Raw genomic sequence first — 12407 nt, 5'->3', positions numbered from 1 at the left:
ACTATGAGCCTCCCCTCTAACATCTGGCCCGCCTGCATGGGGGAACCCCCCACCCCCAAGAAGGAGGTAAAAAGTCTCGGAGTGTGGCTTGAGACTGACCTTACCTTTGGGACCCAGGCAAGAAAGACGGCCGGCATATGCTACGGTCTACTTAAGTCTTGCAGGAAGGTAATTCCACTACTACCTTTCCAGTCGCGTCTCATGCTGATCCAGGGCCTAATTTTATCCAGGCTGGATTACAGCAATGCCATCTACCTGGGCGCCCCTGAATCCACCCTTCAAACCCTGCAAAAAGCCCAAAACGCCGCAGCCCGACTCCTAACAAACACCCCAGCCAGATCATCTGCCAAGCCTTCACTTAGGAAGCTGCACTGGCTCCCTATTAGGGAAAGGGTCGCTTTCAAGGCCCTCTGTCTTGCCCACAAGGTTCTCCACAATACCGGCCCGCCCATACTTAACAACTGGATCAGTCCCTACAGACCCACGAGAGCGCTTCGCTCGGAGCATGGAAACCTCATCACGATCCCTAAGGTGAAAAAGGCCCGCATAGGTGGCCGCCGCTTCTCGGTTAACACTGGCAAGAAGTGGAATGCTCTCCCTTTGAGCCTCAGAACAGAACCCAACCTCCTTCGGTTCAGAAAAGCACTCAAAACTCTACTCTTTCCCTAATTCTGGCATTCCCCTGACTACACCCCTCAGTGAGTAACAAGGATCAGCGCTGGGATACCCACTGGGTGACTACGCGCTCTACAAAACTATAAATAAATAAATAAATAAATAAATAAATAAAAGAAGCAGCTAATATGTTGTCCAAGTTTCAGTCTGTGCATTAGTGACCTTATGCAGTTTCCTCGGGGTTGCAGGATAAATGTGGAATAAGAAAATGTGAATTTGATTTGCAGTTCAAAATTTCATTCAGAAGTATGTCTGAGTGCATGATAATCTAAATGACATTTATTGATTTATTTCACAGTAATGGAAGCTCAATAACATTCCTTGCAACCTAAAGTAAAACTAAGCAATGACCAATAGATAGTTAAGTTATTTCAAGTACATGGACCTTATTATTGTGTTTTTTCTTATCCTACTATTGTGATAGACAGTATTGCACTTGTTTACAGATGTCACTTTAGTTTATTTACATATAAAAAATAATTTTGTTCCTTGTGGTTCTTACGAAACTGTTTCAATTGTACAGCACTTTGGTAATGGAATTCTGGTTTTAAACTTGGACTGCACACCTTTTTCATGGGATCCCATTTCGCTTGTCTTTAAAGCACCTCACTAGTCGTCTGCGACCCTCTGTGACTCTCCTGCACGGCACGTTATGCCATCCATTCAATATGATCATGTTTTCATGATTCGTGCAATGAAAGCAGCGCTGCATCCGGTCTAAAAAGAGCCATAGTTATGAGATCCAGATAAAAACTGCGATATCTCGTGTTCACAAATCACACCTATCTAGCTTTTCTTTCTCAGCACAAATGGTTTTGATATGGGTGTCTCTGCCAGTCTGCACCCACATTTCCAGGAGGTTCCAGGTGTGCCTTCGATAGAGGAAGCAATCAAACTGCAGGTGCTCCCTCCCCTCCCAACTCCCGAACCTACTTTGCAGTGCCGTTCTGGCCACCTCTTCCGACCTGTGTCGGACTGGCCTAAAGGGCAACCAAGCAGTGGTCGACGGGCTGACCTGACAGGTTGTGTGTGGGCCGTTTTCTTAACTGTTTGTGGGTTAATTTCTAGGTCTGCTGTTCGTGTTTTTTCTGAGGGTTTCCCCAGTATTAAAACAACGATTGCCTGCAGCAAGTTCAAAACCACGCATTCTTCGATACCTTGCATAAACAGGTAGACTGCGGTTCTTTACAAGTTTAAAACAGCCCCAACTTGCAATCACGGGTCACTTTTTATGTTTAACAATTTAGGGGGATATTCACAAGGACTATCGCCGAGTTAACTGCACATTATCGCAGCCAAAGTTGCGATAAACTTATCTCCCCAATCACAAGCTGGTGTTAACAGCCCACAGCACCAGTTTACCCGCGATAGCAGCAGCAAAAAACATCGCCACAGATGACCCCCGCAACTATCGCTAATGAGATGCAGAGTAGGTGTTCCCATGCCAAAGGCCGCAACAACACCACTCCACAACATTCACAACGACCAGCCAGAACTGCAATAAGAACACAAAACAGGCGATAAGACGCGTTAGCAGTAGGAAAATAACACCTGCTCTAACCTGGTGCAAAGTCGGACCACAGTCTGCACAACAAAAGGGAGCACAGCCCAGACCCACACCTGAAGAACAACAGATGCACCCGGGCAACTGAACATGCAGCCGAAAGGGCAACAACACCCGTCGCCACCCCCCCAGGACCCCCCCTTCCCGGCACCCCCCAGACCAAAGACATGACACATCAGCTACACCTAAACATGTACAAAATAATCTGCTTGATGTCACACAATCACAACTGGTGACATGCATGTGTGTCACAAAAATGAGCATCTCACGTTCACTTTCAAAGCAACAAATGAAACTTTATTAAAATGGAACACTGAAATGAAATGAAGACACATGGCGGCTCCCCTCGAAACAATCCGTACGTCACAGCCTGCAAGACAAAAATCATGATGAGAAGGTGTGTCCTGCGCACATCAAAGGACAGAGAGAGAGCAAAGGGGAGAGAGAAGAAGAGAGGGGAGAGAGAGAGAGAAAAAGAGAGGGGAGAGAGAGAGAGAAGAAGAGAGGGGAGGGTGAGAGAAAAGAAGAGAGGGCGAGAGAGAGAGAGAAGAAGAGAAGGAGAAAGAGAGAGAGAACAAGAGAGGGGGAGAGAGAGAGAGAAGAGAAAGGGAGAGAGACAGAGAGTGCCCCCCCTGCGCACCCAGGCCACACTGCTCACCTGCTGCCACCAGTGTGTCTTCAACCACTTGCCGGTATGTAAAGCAGTACCACATCTGAGACAGAGCCGTCATCTGAAACAGAGTCCAGATACATGATTGGCACAGTACACACACTTGCACGAGACAACATCACCTACCCGCCCATGCACACTCAGGCAGAGGCACCCCAGCCCCTCCCGCCGCCCATCGGAGCATGCCCACCCATGCACACCCAGACAGATGCACCCCAGCCCCTCCTGCCACCCATCGGAGCATGCCCACCCATGCACACTCAGGCCTCACTGCTCACCTTCTGCCACCGGCGTGTAGACAGGAGGTCCCACCATGTGCCACTGCAAGCCACAAGCCCTGGGCCCACAGACATGGCACCCTCCACACCATGCAGCCCCGCTCTGCAGGCCACCAGGTCTCACGTTTGGTGTTGGGTCTTGATTACTCTGTGGCATAGGACATACCAGTGCACCCAGCATCATCGCATGCTGCACACCCGCTCAGTGTAATGGGTGCAACTAACTCTGGGATCCCGGAAGCGATGTCACGTGGTGGTAGGCTCCCGTTGCCCACTGCCTCTGGCCTACACTGCGGTCCAGCAGGGCACACAAAACCTGAGCTGTCCGGACCGCCAGGACAGGGCATCATCGCAGGCTGCACACCCACTCAGCAGCTAAAGGTACCACTAACTCAGTGCACCCAAATTCAACATCCCTTGGTGGGGTGCCTGTGCCCGCCGCAATGCTCCAAGTGCCACTAACCCTGTGCAACCCCAGTCAGCGCCACATTGTGGCAGGCCCGTGATGGCCTCAGGTGCCACTAACCCTGTGCAACCCCAGTCTGCGCCACGTGGTGGTAGGCCCGTGACCGCCGCAAGGCCTCAGGTGCCACTAACCCTGTGCGCAACAACTCATGGGCCCTTTATGATTGAGAACCGCAAAGCGTCCGTCTTCCTGTCACCACCGGCAGAGGGGAATGTGACATCGTCGGCCCCTTATGTTGGTGGAGTCATATGGCCTGTGACGCCTGTGCCGGATGGGTGTGGTGTGCGTGCAAACCTGCCCTCAGGGAGTGACTGTGACATGCTGACAGCTAGACCAGTGACCTGCACACCACCAGCAAGTCCGCCTGCGACGGGTAGGAATGAGGGCCACCCTCGGAGCGGAGTGGTCTGGCCTGCAGTATCCCAGACCAGCACAGGGCTCGCAACAATGACTCGTGGGCTCCGGGCATCTTTCAGTCCATGTCCGGACATGGAAGAGACTGATACATGTGTCCCTGTTGTAGTGTCCATGGGACCCGGTACACAATATGCAATGTAGCACCCTCTGACTGGCATCCCACAGGATGAGCATCATTGACGCAAGGGAAATCACTGTCCCTACATTCATCCACACATTCATACATGAATGATGAAAGACATGACACAGCAGTGCATCACTAGATGTTTATTACACAGCCAGTGCAGTTGTGCAGCTGGAGCGGTACAGGGCAATGCCGAGCACACTGCACAATATGCGCCCGTGGAGGGCCAGCCAGAGTCCATCCGAGGATGACAAGTACTACGGAAGAGGAAGGGTACAGTCCGCAGTCTGGTCGCCGTGTCATTGGTCATCAAACAGGATATGGCAGTCCATGTCGCTGTCCAAGGTGAGTGCATCGTAGTGTATCGGGGGTCAGTGGAAGGTCATGAGGCCATGTGTGGCAACAAGCAGAAACAGGCCAGGTGGCGGAAATTAAGGCTAATGCCTCCTGATCACAAACCCATCCACGTCCTTGTCCCCGGATGTGTGCTCTACCCCACCTGTGGGTTTTGCAGTACCGGCTGAGGCACTGTGTGCCACTGACACATCAGGTGCCGGAGTGGATACGTCTGCCACACTGTGAGGCAATGGCGCACCAGGGGGTGGAGATGTGGATGGTGTGGGGGTAGCAGCATTCATCTGCGCCACACCTTGTGGAAGCAATACCATGATGATGCTCTGCAGGGCATGGTAGATCCCAGCTACATTTTGCTGATGTACAGCGGTGGCTGCCATCCTGTCCGCCTCCATCCGCACCATGTCCCCCTTGAGCCACCGCATGTGTACCAGCTCACGGCGGGTATCGCTGGTGCCCCTCTGAGCGGACAGGTGTTCTTCTCTCCAAGTCAGGACTCCAGCAATGTCAGTCAGGGCTCGTTGGAGACCATGGAGCGGGCCTAGACACCCAAGGATTGTATCCAGTTTGGTGGCCATGAGGTCAAACCCCACCCGCACCTGCTCTGCCGTCTCCCTCTGGGCCTACAGCACATGGTGTTGGAAGGCTGTGTGTTGTTCCTGGGGGTCTTGGGAGACTGCTGGGGCCATGGGTGCCTCCTGCAGGGTGGTTTGGGTGGTAGGTGGGGTCTCCTCGATGCAGCTGGTCAGCCCTGATCCTGGAGGTGAGTCGCGGATGATGTCAATGATGTCCAGGAGGGCTTGTGCATCGATGCTGGGGTTGTTCTCCTTGTCATCAGTGGCTGGGACTGCTGTGCAGGGGGTGTTGATGGTGTCACTGCAATGTGAAGGGGAGATGGTGTATTGCAATGTGTCCACATGTATGCAGCGACATGGTACATGTTGACATTCAGACAGCATGGCATTGTACATTGTGACAGTCTATAGATCTCTGCGATGACCCAGAGTCATTGAGAGTGTGCACTGTGCTCTGCTTGATTGTGCATGTGTGCCATCGTGTCCATCTCCACCCGTCCCCCCAGTACCTGGTGGTCACTCACCCTGTTGCGGTTGTGTTGTTCCTGTCGAGCAGTGTCCAGTCCCCCAGACTCCGGCCACAGTATCCACACTAATGACTGTTGACACCAGCTCTTCCATGTCATCCAGCACAAGCTGTGGCGCTGGACCCCCACCTCCAGTCTGCATTGCTCCCTTCTGGTTTACTGGGAGTTTCTCCTTGGTCTTCCGCTTGATGTCATTCCATCGCCTGTTGACCTCGTCCATTGACCTCTTTTGCTCTCCGACGGCATTCACCTTGTCCCGCCATATTCCAGTTTTGGTGCCAAATGACACATTGGAGGTGACGACCAGTTGTTGATGGTGTTCCATCACCTCCGTGACTATGATCCTGTTGGCCTGCGGACTGAACTTCGTCTTCCTCTTCTTCTTGTCCTTGTCCTTCCCTGTCCCTGAGGTCCCAGGCTGGTCATCCAGGGTGGTTGTGGGGTTGCGCTTGTTCTCTGCGCCTTCTCCGGCTTCCTCCATGGTGCTTGGGTGTTGGTCAGTTTGTGTTTGCGTGTTTTTTCTACTTTTATGGTGATTTTTCCCACCTGCCAGGTGTGTGTTACGGGCCTGGCACTGCTTATCGCTGATTTCCTCATCGCGCTTTGGCCCATCGTAGGTTTTTTTGTGTTGTGGTTTGTGTTTTTATCTCCATCGAGGTGGTTGTATCGCTGGCATTGTCTGCAGTTTCGGCAAACTATCACATGGTACCGCATTGTTGTAAATCCCACGTTGACGTGGGGTTATTTTCCCGCGATTGGCTGTGATGTTGAGATTTGCGTTAAGCTACTCTTGCGGTACTTATCACACGTTTTTGTGAATATGCCCCTTAGTTCATTAATTCCGATCACTTTAATTTTTGTGTCCAGGCTTATTTTTTGTCTTATTCCGACCCTGCTTCCAACCACTTAATCACTTCGCTAAATGTAATCAACTTTGCAGCACTGAAGTTTACACAATGGACCCTATTCACAATAATTTTGCTGTGAAGTAGGTGTGACTTAGACTTGTAGTTCTTCTGGTTGACTAATGAATGTAGTAGTATGCAAGGAGAACTACAAGGGTGCGTCTTCCTTCACCTTTCTCTGCCGTATGCAGATTTTTGGGACAATAGTGCAATTTTCTACCTAACCTGTTCACAGGAAAACACTTGAAACGTGTCTCTTGCTAGAGGGTAGAATTTAAAAGATCTAGAGGCCATGAAACAAAGATAGATTTAACTTCAAATAACAAAATTAACTTTCACTTTGTTCAATAAAAAAGAAAATATTTTTCCATTCAAGCAAATCCCATTTTATTTTATAAATGTATCAAGCTGAATATTTAATAATGTTCTCTTCTTATGTAGCTGCCATAGCAAAAAGTGGTTGCAAGTTGAACACCAAATTTTGCGATTGGAATCAGACTTTGCGAATTGACATATGTACTAATAGGTCAGAATAGAAAATCATAAATCACAGGATGTCGCAGAATGACTAGTCTATTTCATATTCATTAAACAAATTGCTATTTGCGAACCATGTGATTGGCTACAATCATGAGCTTGATGACCCGCAAAAAGTAAGGCATCTGTGAAGCCGCAATGCATCCTGCCGAGCACAATTAAAAGGGCTGATTAACCTCAGTTGGTGTGCCGCTCTTTTGTTTGCTGTAGTTTGCATGGAATAAGAGCTATGTACATATCCTAGACGGAAGCCGTGGACCATTGCGAGAACCAGCAATGCTAGTCTGCCTGTCAGCACCACTGCGGCTTTTCTCTGATGGCATATATATTACCTACTGGAGGTTGCCAGTAGGTAGATTTAGTAAGCATGTAGTTTCCATAGGAAGTTCGTTTTTCCATTTGCCAATAACTGTGGCGTAATTAGACAAATCTTTGCAGAACTTTCAAAACTTCTTTGCGACTCACTTCAGCTGCTGTCTTGAAAGCTTCGGCTGAGAAAAGGTGGGGGTCCAAAACACATTTTCCCTATGTTAATTTCCATAGGAACTTTAGACATGGCTACAGTCCGAACTGATGGACGGAATTAGAAAAAATTTGGAAGAAAGATAGTTGTTGGTCCAGAAAGCGACCTTTTTCTAAATTGGTGTAAATCTGTTCAGTAGTTGCAGAGTTATTTACAGAAATTTCCAATTGTAAATATAGGGATGCGGAGGATCCGAAACCCCTACCAATCTCGTAGTGAGATCTGATTTGCTGCCAACACTTAAAACCAGGAAGTGTTCGCAGCTGTCTTGGGGCTCGGCTTGAGCCGAGTTCCAGAACCAATGTTACAAAAAAACAAAAGGGGCCAGGGTAGCAATACAAAAAGAATGTAAAAAAATTTGAGGCCGGAAGTCACGCGGGAACCATGGATCCCGCCGAAAATTTTGAAAAAACAGAAACGGCTCCAGCACCTCACTAATATTTGGCCCCAGGTGGGCCAGGTCCTAGGGACATTTGCATAAGAAAGAAGGGGGGTGCACTGGCACACCCTCCTGGGGCTTATTAATGCCAAGGGGACTACCACCTCTCTGGAGCTTGTTTATTTAAAAACAAGGGGTATCTTGGACTCCCCTGGCCCCGGGGACTACCACCTCCTTGGGGACACATGCCAAAATTAAAATGGGGGTCTTTTGAACCCCTCATGCCCTGGGGACCACCACCTCTCTATGGCCATGATCAATTGTATTGGGGCCTCAGGGACCACCACAATCATGGGCCATATTTATATTGAAATGTTGGGAGAGGGCCATACTGCCCACCTCCTTGGCAGTTTTAGGCCCTGTGGATTGCCAATTCCATGGAGTAGGATCTACAAATCTGAAAGGTGGGGGTCCGTGCGGGCCCCATCCTGGAGCTATAGATGGCCCTTGGGACCGCCATCTCAGAGCCTTTTCCTGCTATGTCCTGGGGTTCCCAACCCGGGGAGATAGCTGTTCCTGTGGCTTGGTGGGAGCTTTTCTGCTTCCACCACAAACACTCTGCTTTCAGCAAGTGAGAACATTAAAAATGCTTTTGCTTGCTGGAAGCAGAGCAGACTTGCCTTTTCAGCAGCTCCCTCTGTATGAAAGCAATGTTGGCTCCTGCAGAAGGCAAGGTGTGGGCACAGACCACGGGAGACTTGAGGCTCCCACTGTGGTACCCAACAGAGTTAATGGGGGCCATAGGTGTGACCAGGGCACCAACAAAAGAGGTCAGGTCCCAGGGGTTGAGGTATCCGGGGCAAAATTGCCAGGGAAGAGAGCTACGCAGCCCCCCTCCCCCACTTTATAAAAAATAAAATGGCCAGGCTCTGAGGGATGAGGTCCCCGGGGTCGAACTGGCCCAAAGAAGGAGGGCCACGTGGCCCCTTTTGCTAATAAAGCCTCTTCCCACCCACTCCTCCCACCAGCGCACTAAAAGACTCGCGGCCCCCGCTTCGCGGGAGCCGCTCATTGCTACTCTGACCACTGCGACTGCGGAGACTTCGCTGCCTAAACTCGGCCAACGCGGACTCTGCTGGACTTGGGGAGCCTTTCCTGTGGGATCAATTCATCGGTGGGACTGCGAGGACCAGCCTGCACAGCGCCACCATCACCACTGCAGCTGGGGCCTCTTCCCGCCCACTCCTCCTCCTGGCTCCTCACCCATTCAAAACGCCCAGGGCATACGCGCTAGCGGAACACGCGCGGGACATAGCACAGGGCGAAGACTTGGCAAAGAGCGGGCCGTTTGAGGCCATTCAAGAACGGGAGAGATAGGGCCTGGGCCACCCCTCCTGGCCTAAAACTTTTCATCTAATCGTGGAGCTGAGCTTCGGATCATGACTGTAAGAGAAACGAGGAGCAAAACCACGCTGGCCGCTGGGATGGCAAAAGGTACTCTGGACACGTATTTTGTTAAGGCAGGGTCACTTCTCATTGATGAAATAACTACCCTAGAAAGGCGCATTTCACAAGAAATTGACTGAATTAGGAGATCCTCCTTGGGACCCCTTGCACATGCCACCACCCCAGAACAAACGCCCGACTGCATATTAACAGATGCTGGGGGGATAAATGGCATGCCTGACCTTCCTGATTTAAGTAGCCCTAGTATATCCATCACTGATTGTGACATCTCTGCCCCCGTAGAGATTAGTATATTACCTTTCCCACCATCTAGGCCCCCTCCACCTCCAATCATGACCAAAGTGAGTGTCCCTGATAAGGACGCAATCACTGATAGGGCTCACCTGATTGTGCAGTCAACACAGGGGGAGAGGGAGGGAGCTATTCCGAAAAGAAAAAGAAGGGTGCAAATCACAGGGGGTCGAAAGCTCAAGATCCCAAAGCAAAATCTGATGAGGGAGGACAACCAACATGGCACAGTTAGTAAGGGGTTAGACCCGCTTTAAAAAAAAAGGGCATTGCCCCCCCATACCCCGGTCCAGACATCTCCTAGCTCCAATGTCATATCGGGGCAGGAGGTCTTCACTCTCTTGGATATTCGCTCTCTCCTGAGGAAAATGCTTAATCCCCTAGAAGACCGTCTAGTAAAGATGGAAACATGCTTATTGAACCTCCAAAAGGGAATTGCACAACTAGTAGATGCCCCAAAAATAGCCAGCCAATGCACGAAGCTTACACCAGCACCCCCAGTCAAGGAAGGGCGTCCTCCACCTAAGCTTGTAAAAACATACCATCTCACACTATCCACCACAGAAACCCCAAATCTACAGGTTCCATCCTGCGTAGCAAACGCTAGTCTTCAAGAGAAGTTAGCTGCGCCCGTAATAGGGGTACATGGTAATGGTACAAAATATAGGCCAGTCAATCTGCCACCGGAGGCCATTCCGTACACAGTTATTTTAACCGGTATTCCCAAACTAAAACCATCTACTAGAGAACCTACGGAGGCCCTAAAAAACAAGGTAATCCACTGGCTTTCCACTAACAGGCCCCTGCCCGAAGGTATTCACAGTGAGGTCCTCATGGTGAGGAGAGTCCCTTGGCTAGGTAACACCAGAAAATCTATCCATGGAGACTGTGTCCTGATTAATTTCAGGGACCCTCTTACTGTCTCACATATATGTAGCTGGCCTCACCACGCCCAGGGGACTTCTATCCAATCCCTTCCCCTTTCATTCTTCTATCCCTCCACAAGTAATGAGCAGGAAGAGGAGGGGTGGGAACTAGTATGCAAGAGAGGAGGTAGATGGGGCCCAAGTGAAAGAAGGGATCACCCTATTCCCAGGTTTCCGCGACATGATCATTTTTCCACCTATAACAGGTTTAGTAACCTAGATATGGTGGATTGACCGAGTAAGATGGGGGATGAAGAGGACCTGGGCCAAAATAGGATCCTGATAGCCAATACACGACTAGTAATCCCCACGGAGAAGGATTACTCTGAGCATATCCAAACATATGGGGAGGGATGTGCAGGGACCCCCAGCCCTCCACACATGGAGGCGATGGCTGCTCAAGCTGGTAGCTCTGACTTTAACCCCTCACTGGGGATACACTTTGGTATGGCTGTGCCTCCTAATTCACAAACAGAGAGAATTAACCCCTCCTCGCTTAAGATTCTATCATGGAATGTGGCGGGTTTGGGAAATAAACTGAAAAGCCCGGCCTGGAGTTCCTTTATCGAGGATAAAGATATATGCCTGTTCCAAGAGACCTGGGCGAGGGAAGACGTCACCCGCACGGGCTTCGCTGTATTCTCCACACATGCAGCATGGGGGGGTAGAGGGCGTCCCTCGGGAGGTCTTGCAATCCGGGTGGCTAGTGACCTGGGATGTAGGGCCACTGTCCTCCCATTAAATATGGAGGACATTTTAGTTGTATTGCTGCAATGGCCAAACTCACACAGCCTCTTGCTGATAAATGTTTACTCCAGGCCAGTCAACATTACACATTGAGGAGCTTGCGCTCGCCCGTAATGAAATTCCGGAGGGTATTCCTTTTTTAATAGGCGGCTACCTGAATTGTCATTTTGAGCCTCTTTCAAGAACACTGGATGGTTTGGCCCAGGAGGAGGACCTGGTGTGGTCTATACCTCCTTCGCAGGCACCGGCCCCGAGAGCATGGACCCCTTTGGCTCTACAAATCACATCTCTAACCTTGAAATATGGTCTCCGGGCCTGTAATGGAAGGCTAAAATCTGATATCCCTCCAAGATGCACCTACAACAGAGTGGGCAGGGAGTCAAGACTTGATTATATCCTGGTTCCATTGGCTTCGTGGTCACTTATAAGAGACTTCCGGGTGACAGCTAGGGAAGATAGTGACCACAACGCTTTAGAACTGGAATATGACCACCCTGATCTTGAGGTTAGGGGGAAGCAGAGGGACACATCTGAGGTGGGGTTAGCCCTCACGAACAATAGACGTAGAGTGAAGTGGGAGAAAATAGCCTCCAATTCAGGGAAGATATCCAAGCTGTACGCTCGGGTAATTCCTACATTCGAAAAGGTCCAGGCACTAAAGGTGCAAGGCATTACCCAGGGTGCATACAAACAACTGGGGCAGTTACACGAAGACCTCATTAAATCGGTGTCTGAAATCCTCACCATCATACCAAAAAGGGTTAATGGATGCGCTGCCGGCCCCCTCTGGTATAACAGTGCATGCCGCAAGGCAAAAACCGATCTCCTGACCTCGATTAAGCCGGGGAAGGGAAGTGTGGAAATTAGGGCCAGGAGAACGGCCTATAAGATCCTGACTACCAATGCTAAAAGCGAATGGGAGCACCAAAGATGGGAAAAACTTACTACCTCCCTGGCATGTGGGGATTCGCGCAAATTCTGGCGT

This window comes from Triturus cristatus, chromosome 5_1, assembly GCF_964204655.1.
Source record: "Triturus cristatus chromosome 5_1, aTriCri1.1, whole genome shotgun sequence".
NCBI classification, from domain to species: Eukaryota; Metazoa; Chordata; class Amphibia; order Caudata; family Salamandridae; genus Triturus; species Triturus cristatus.
Note: the sequence above shows the minus strand (reverse complement) of the source record.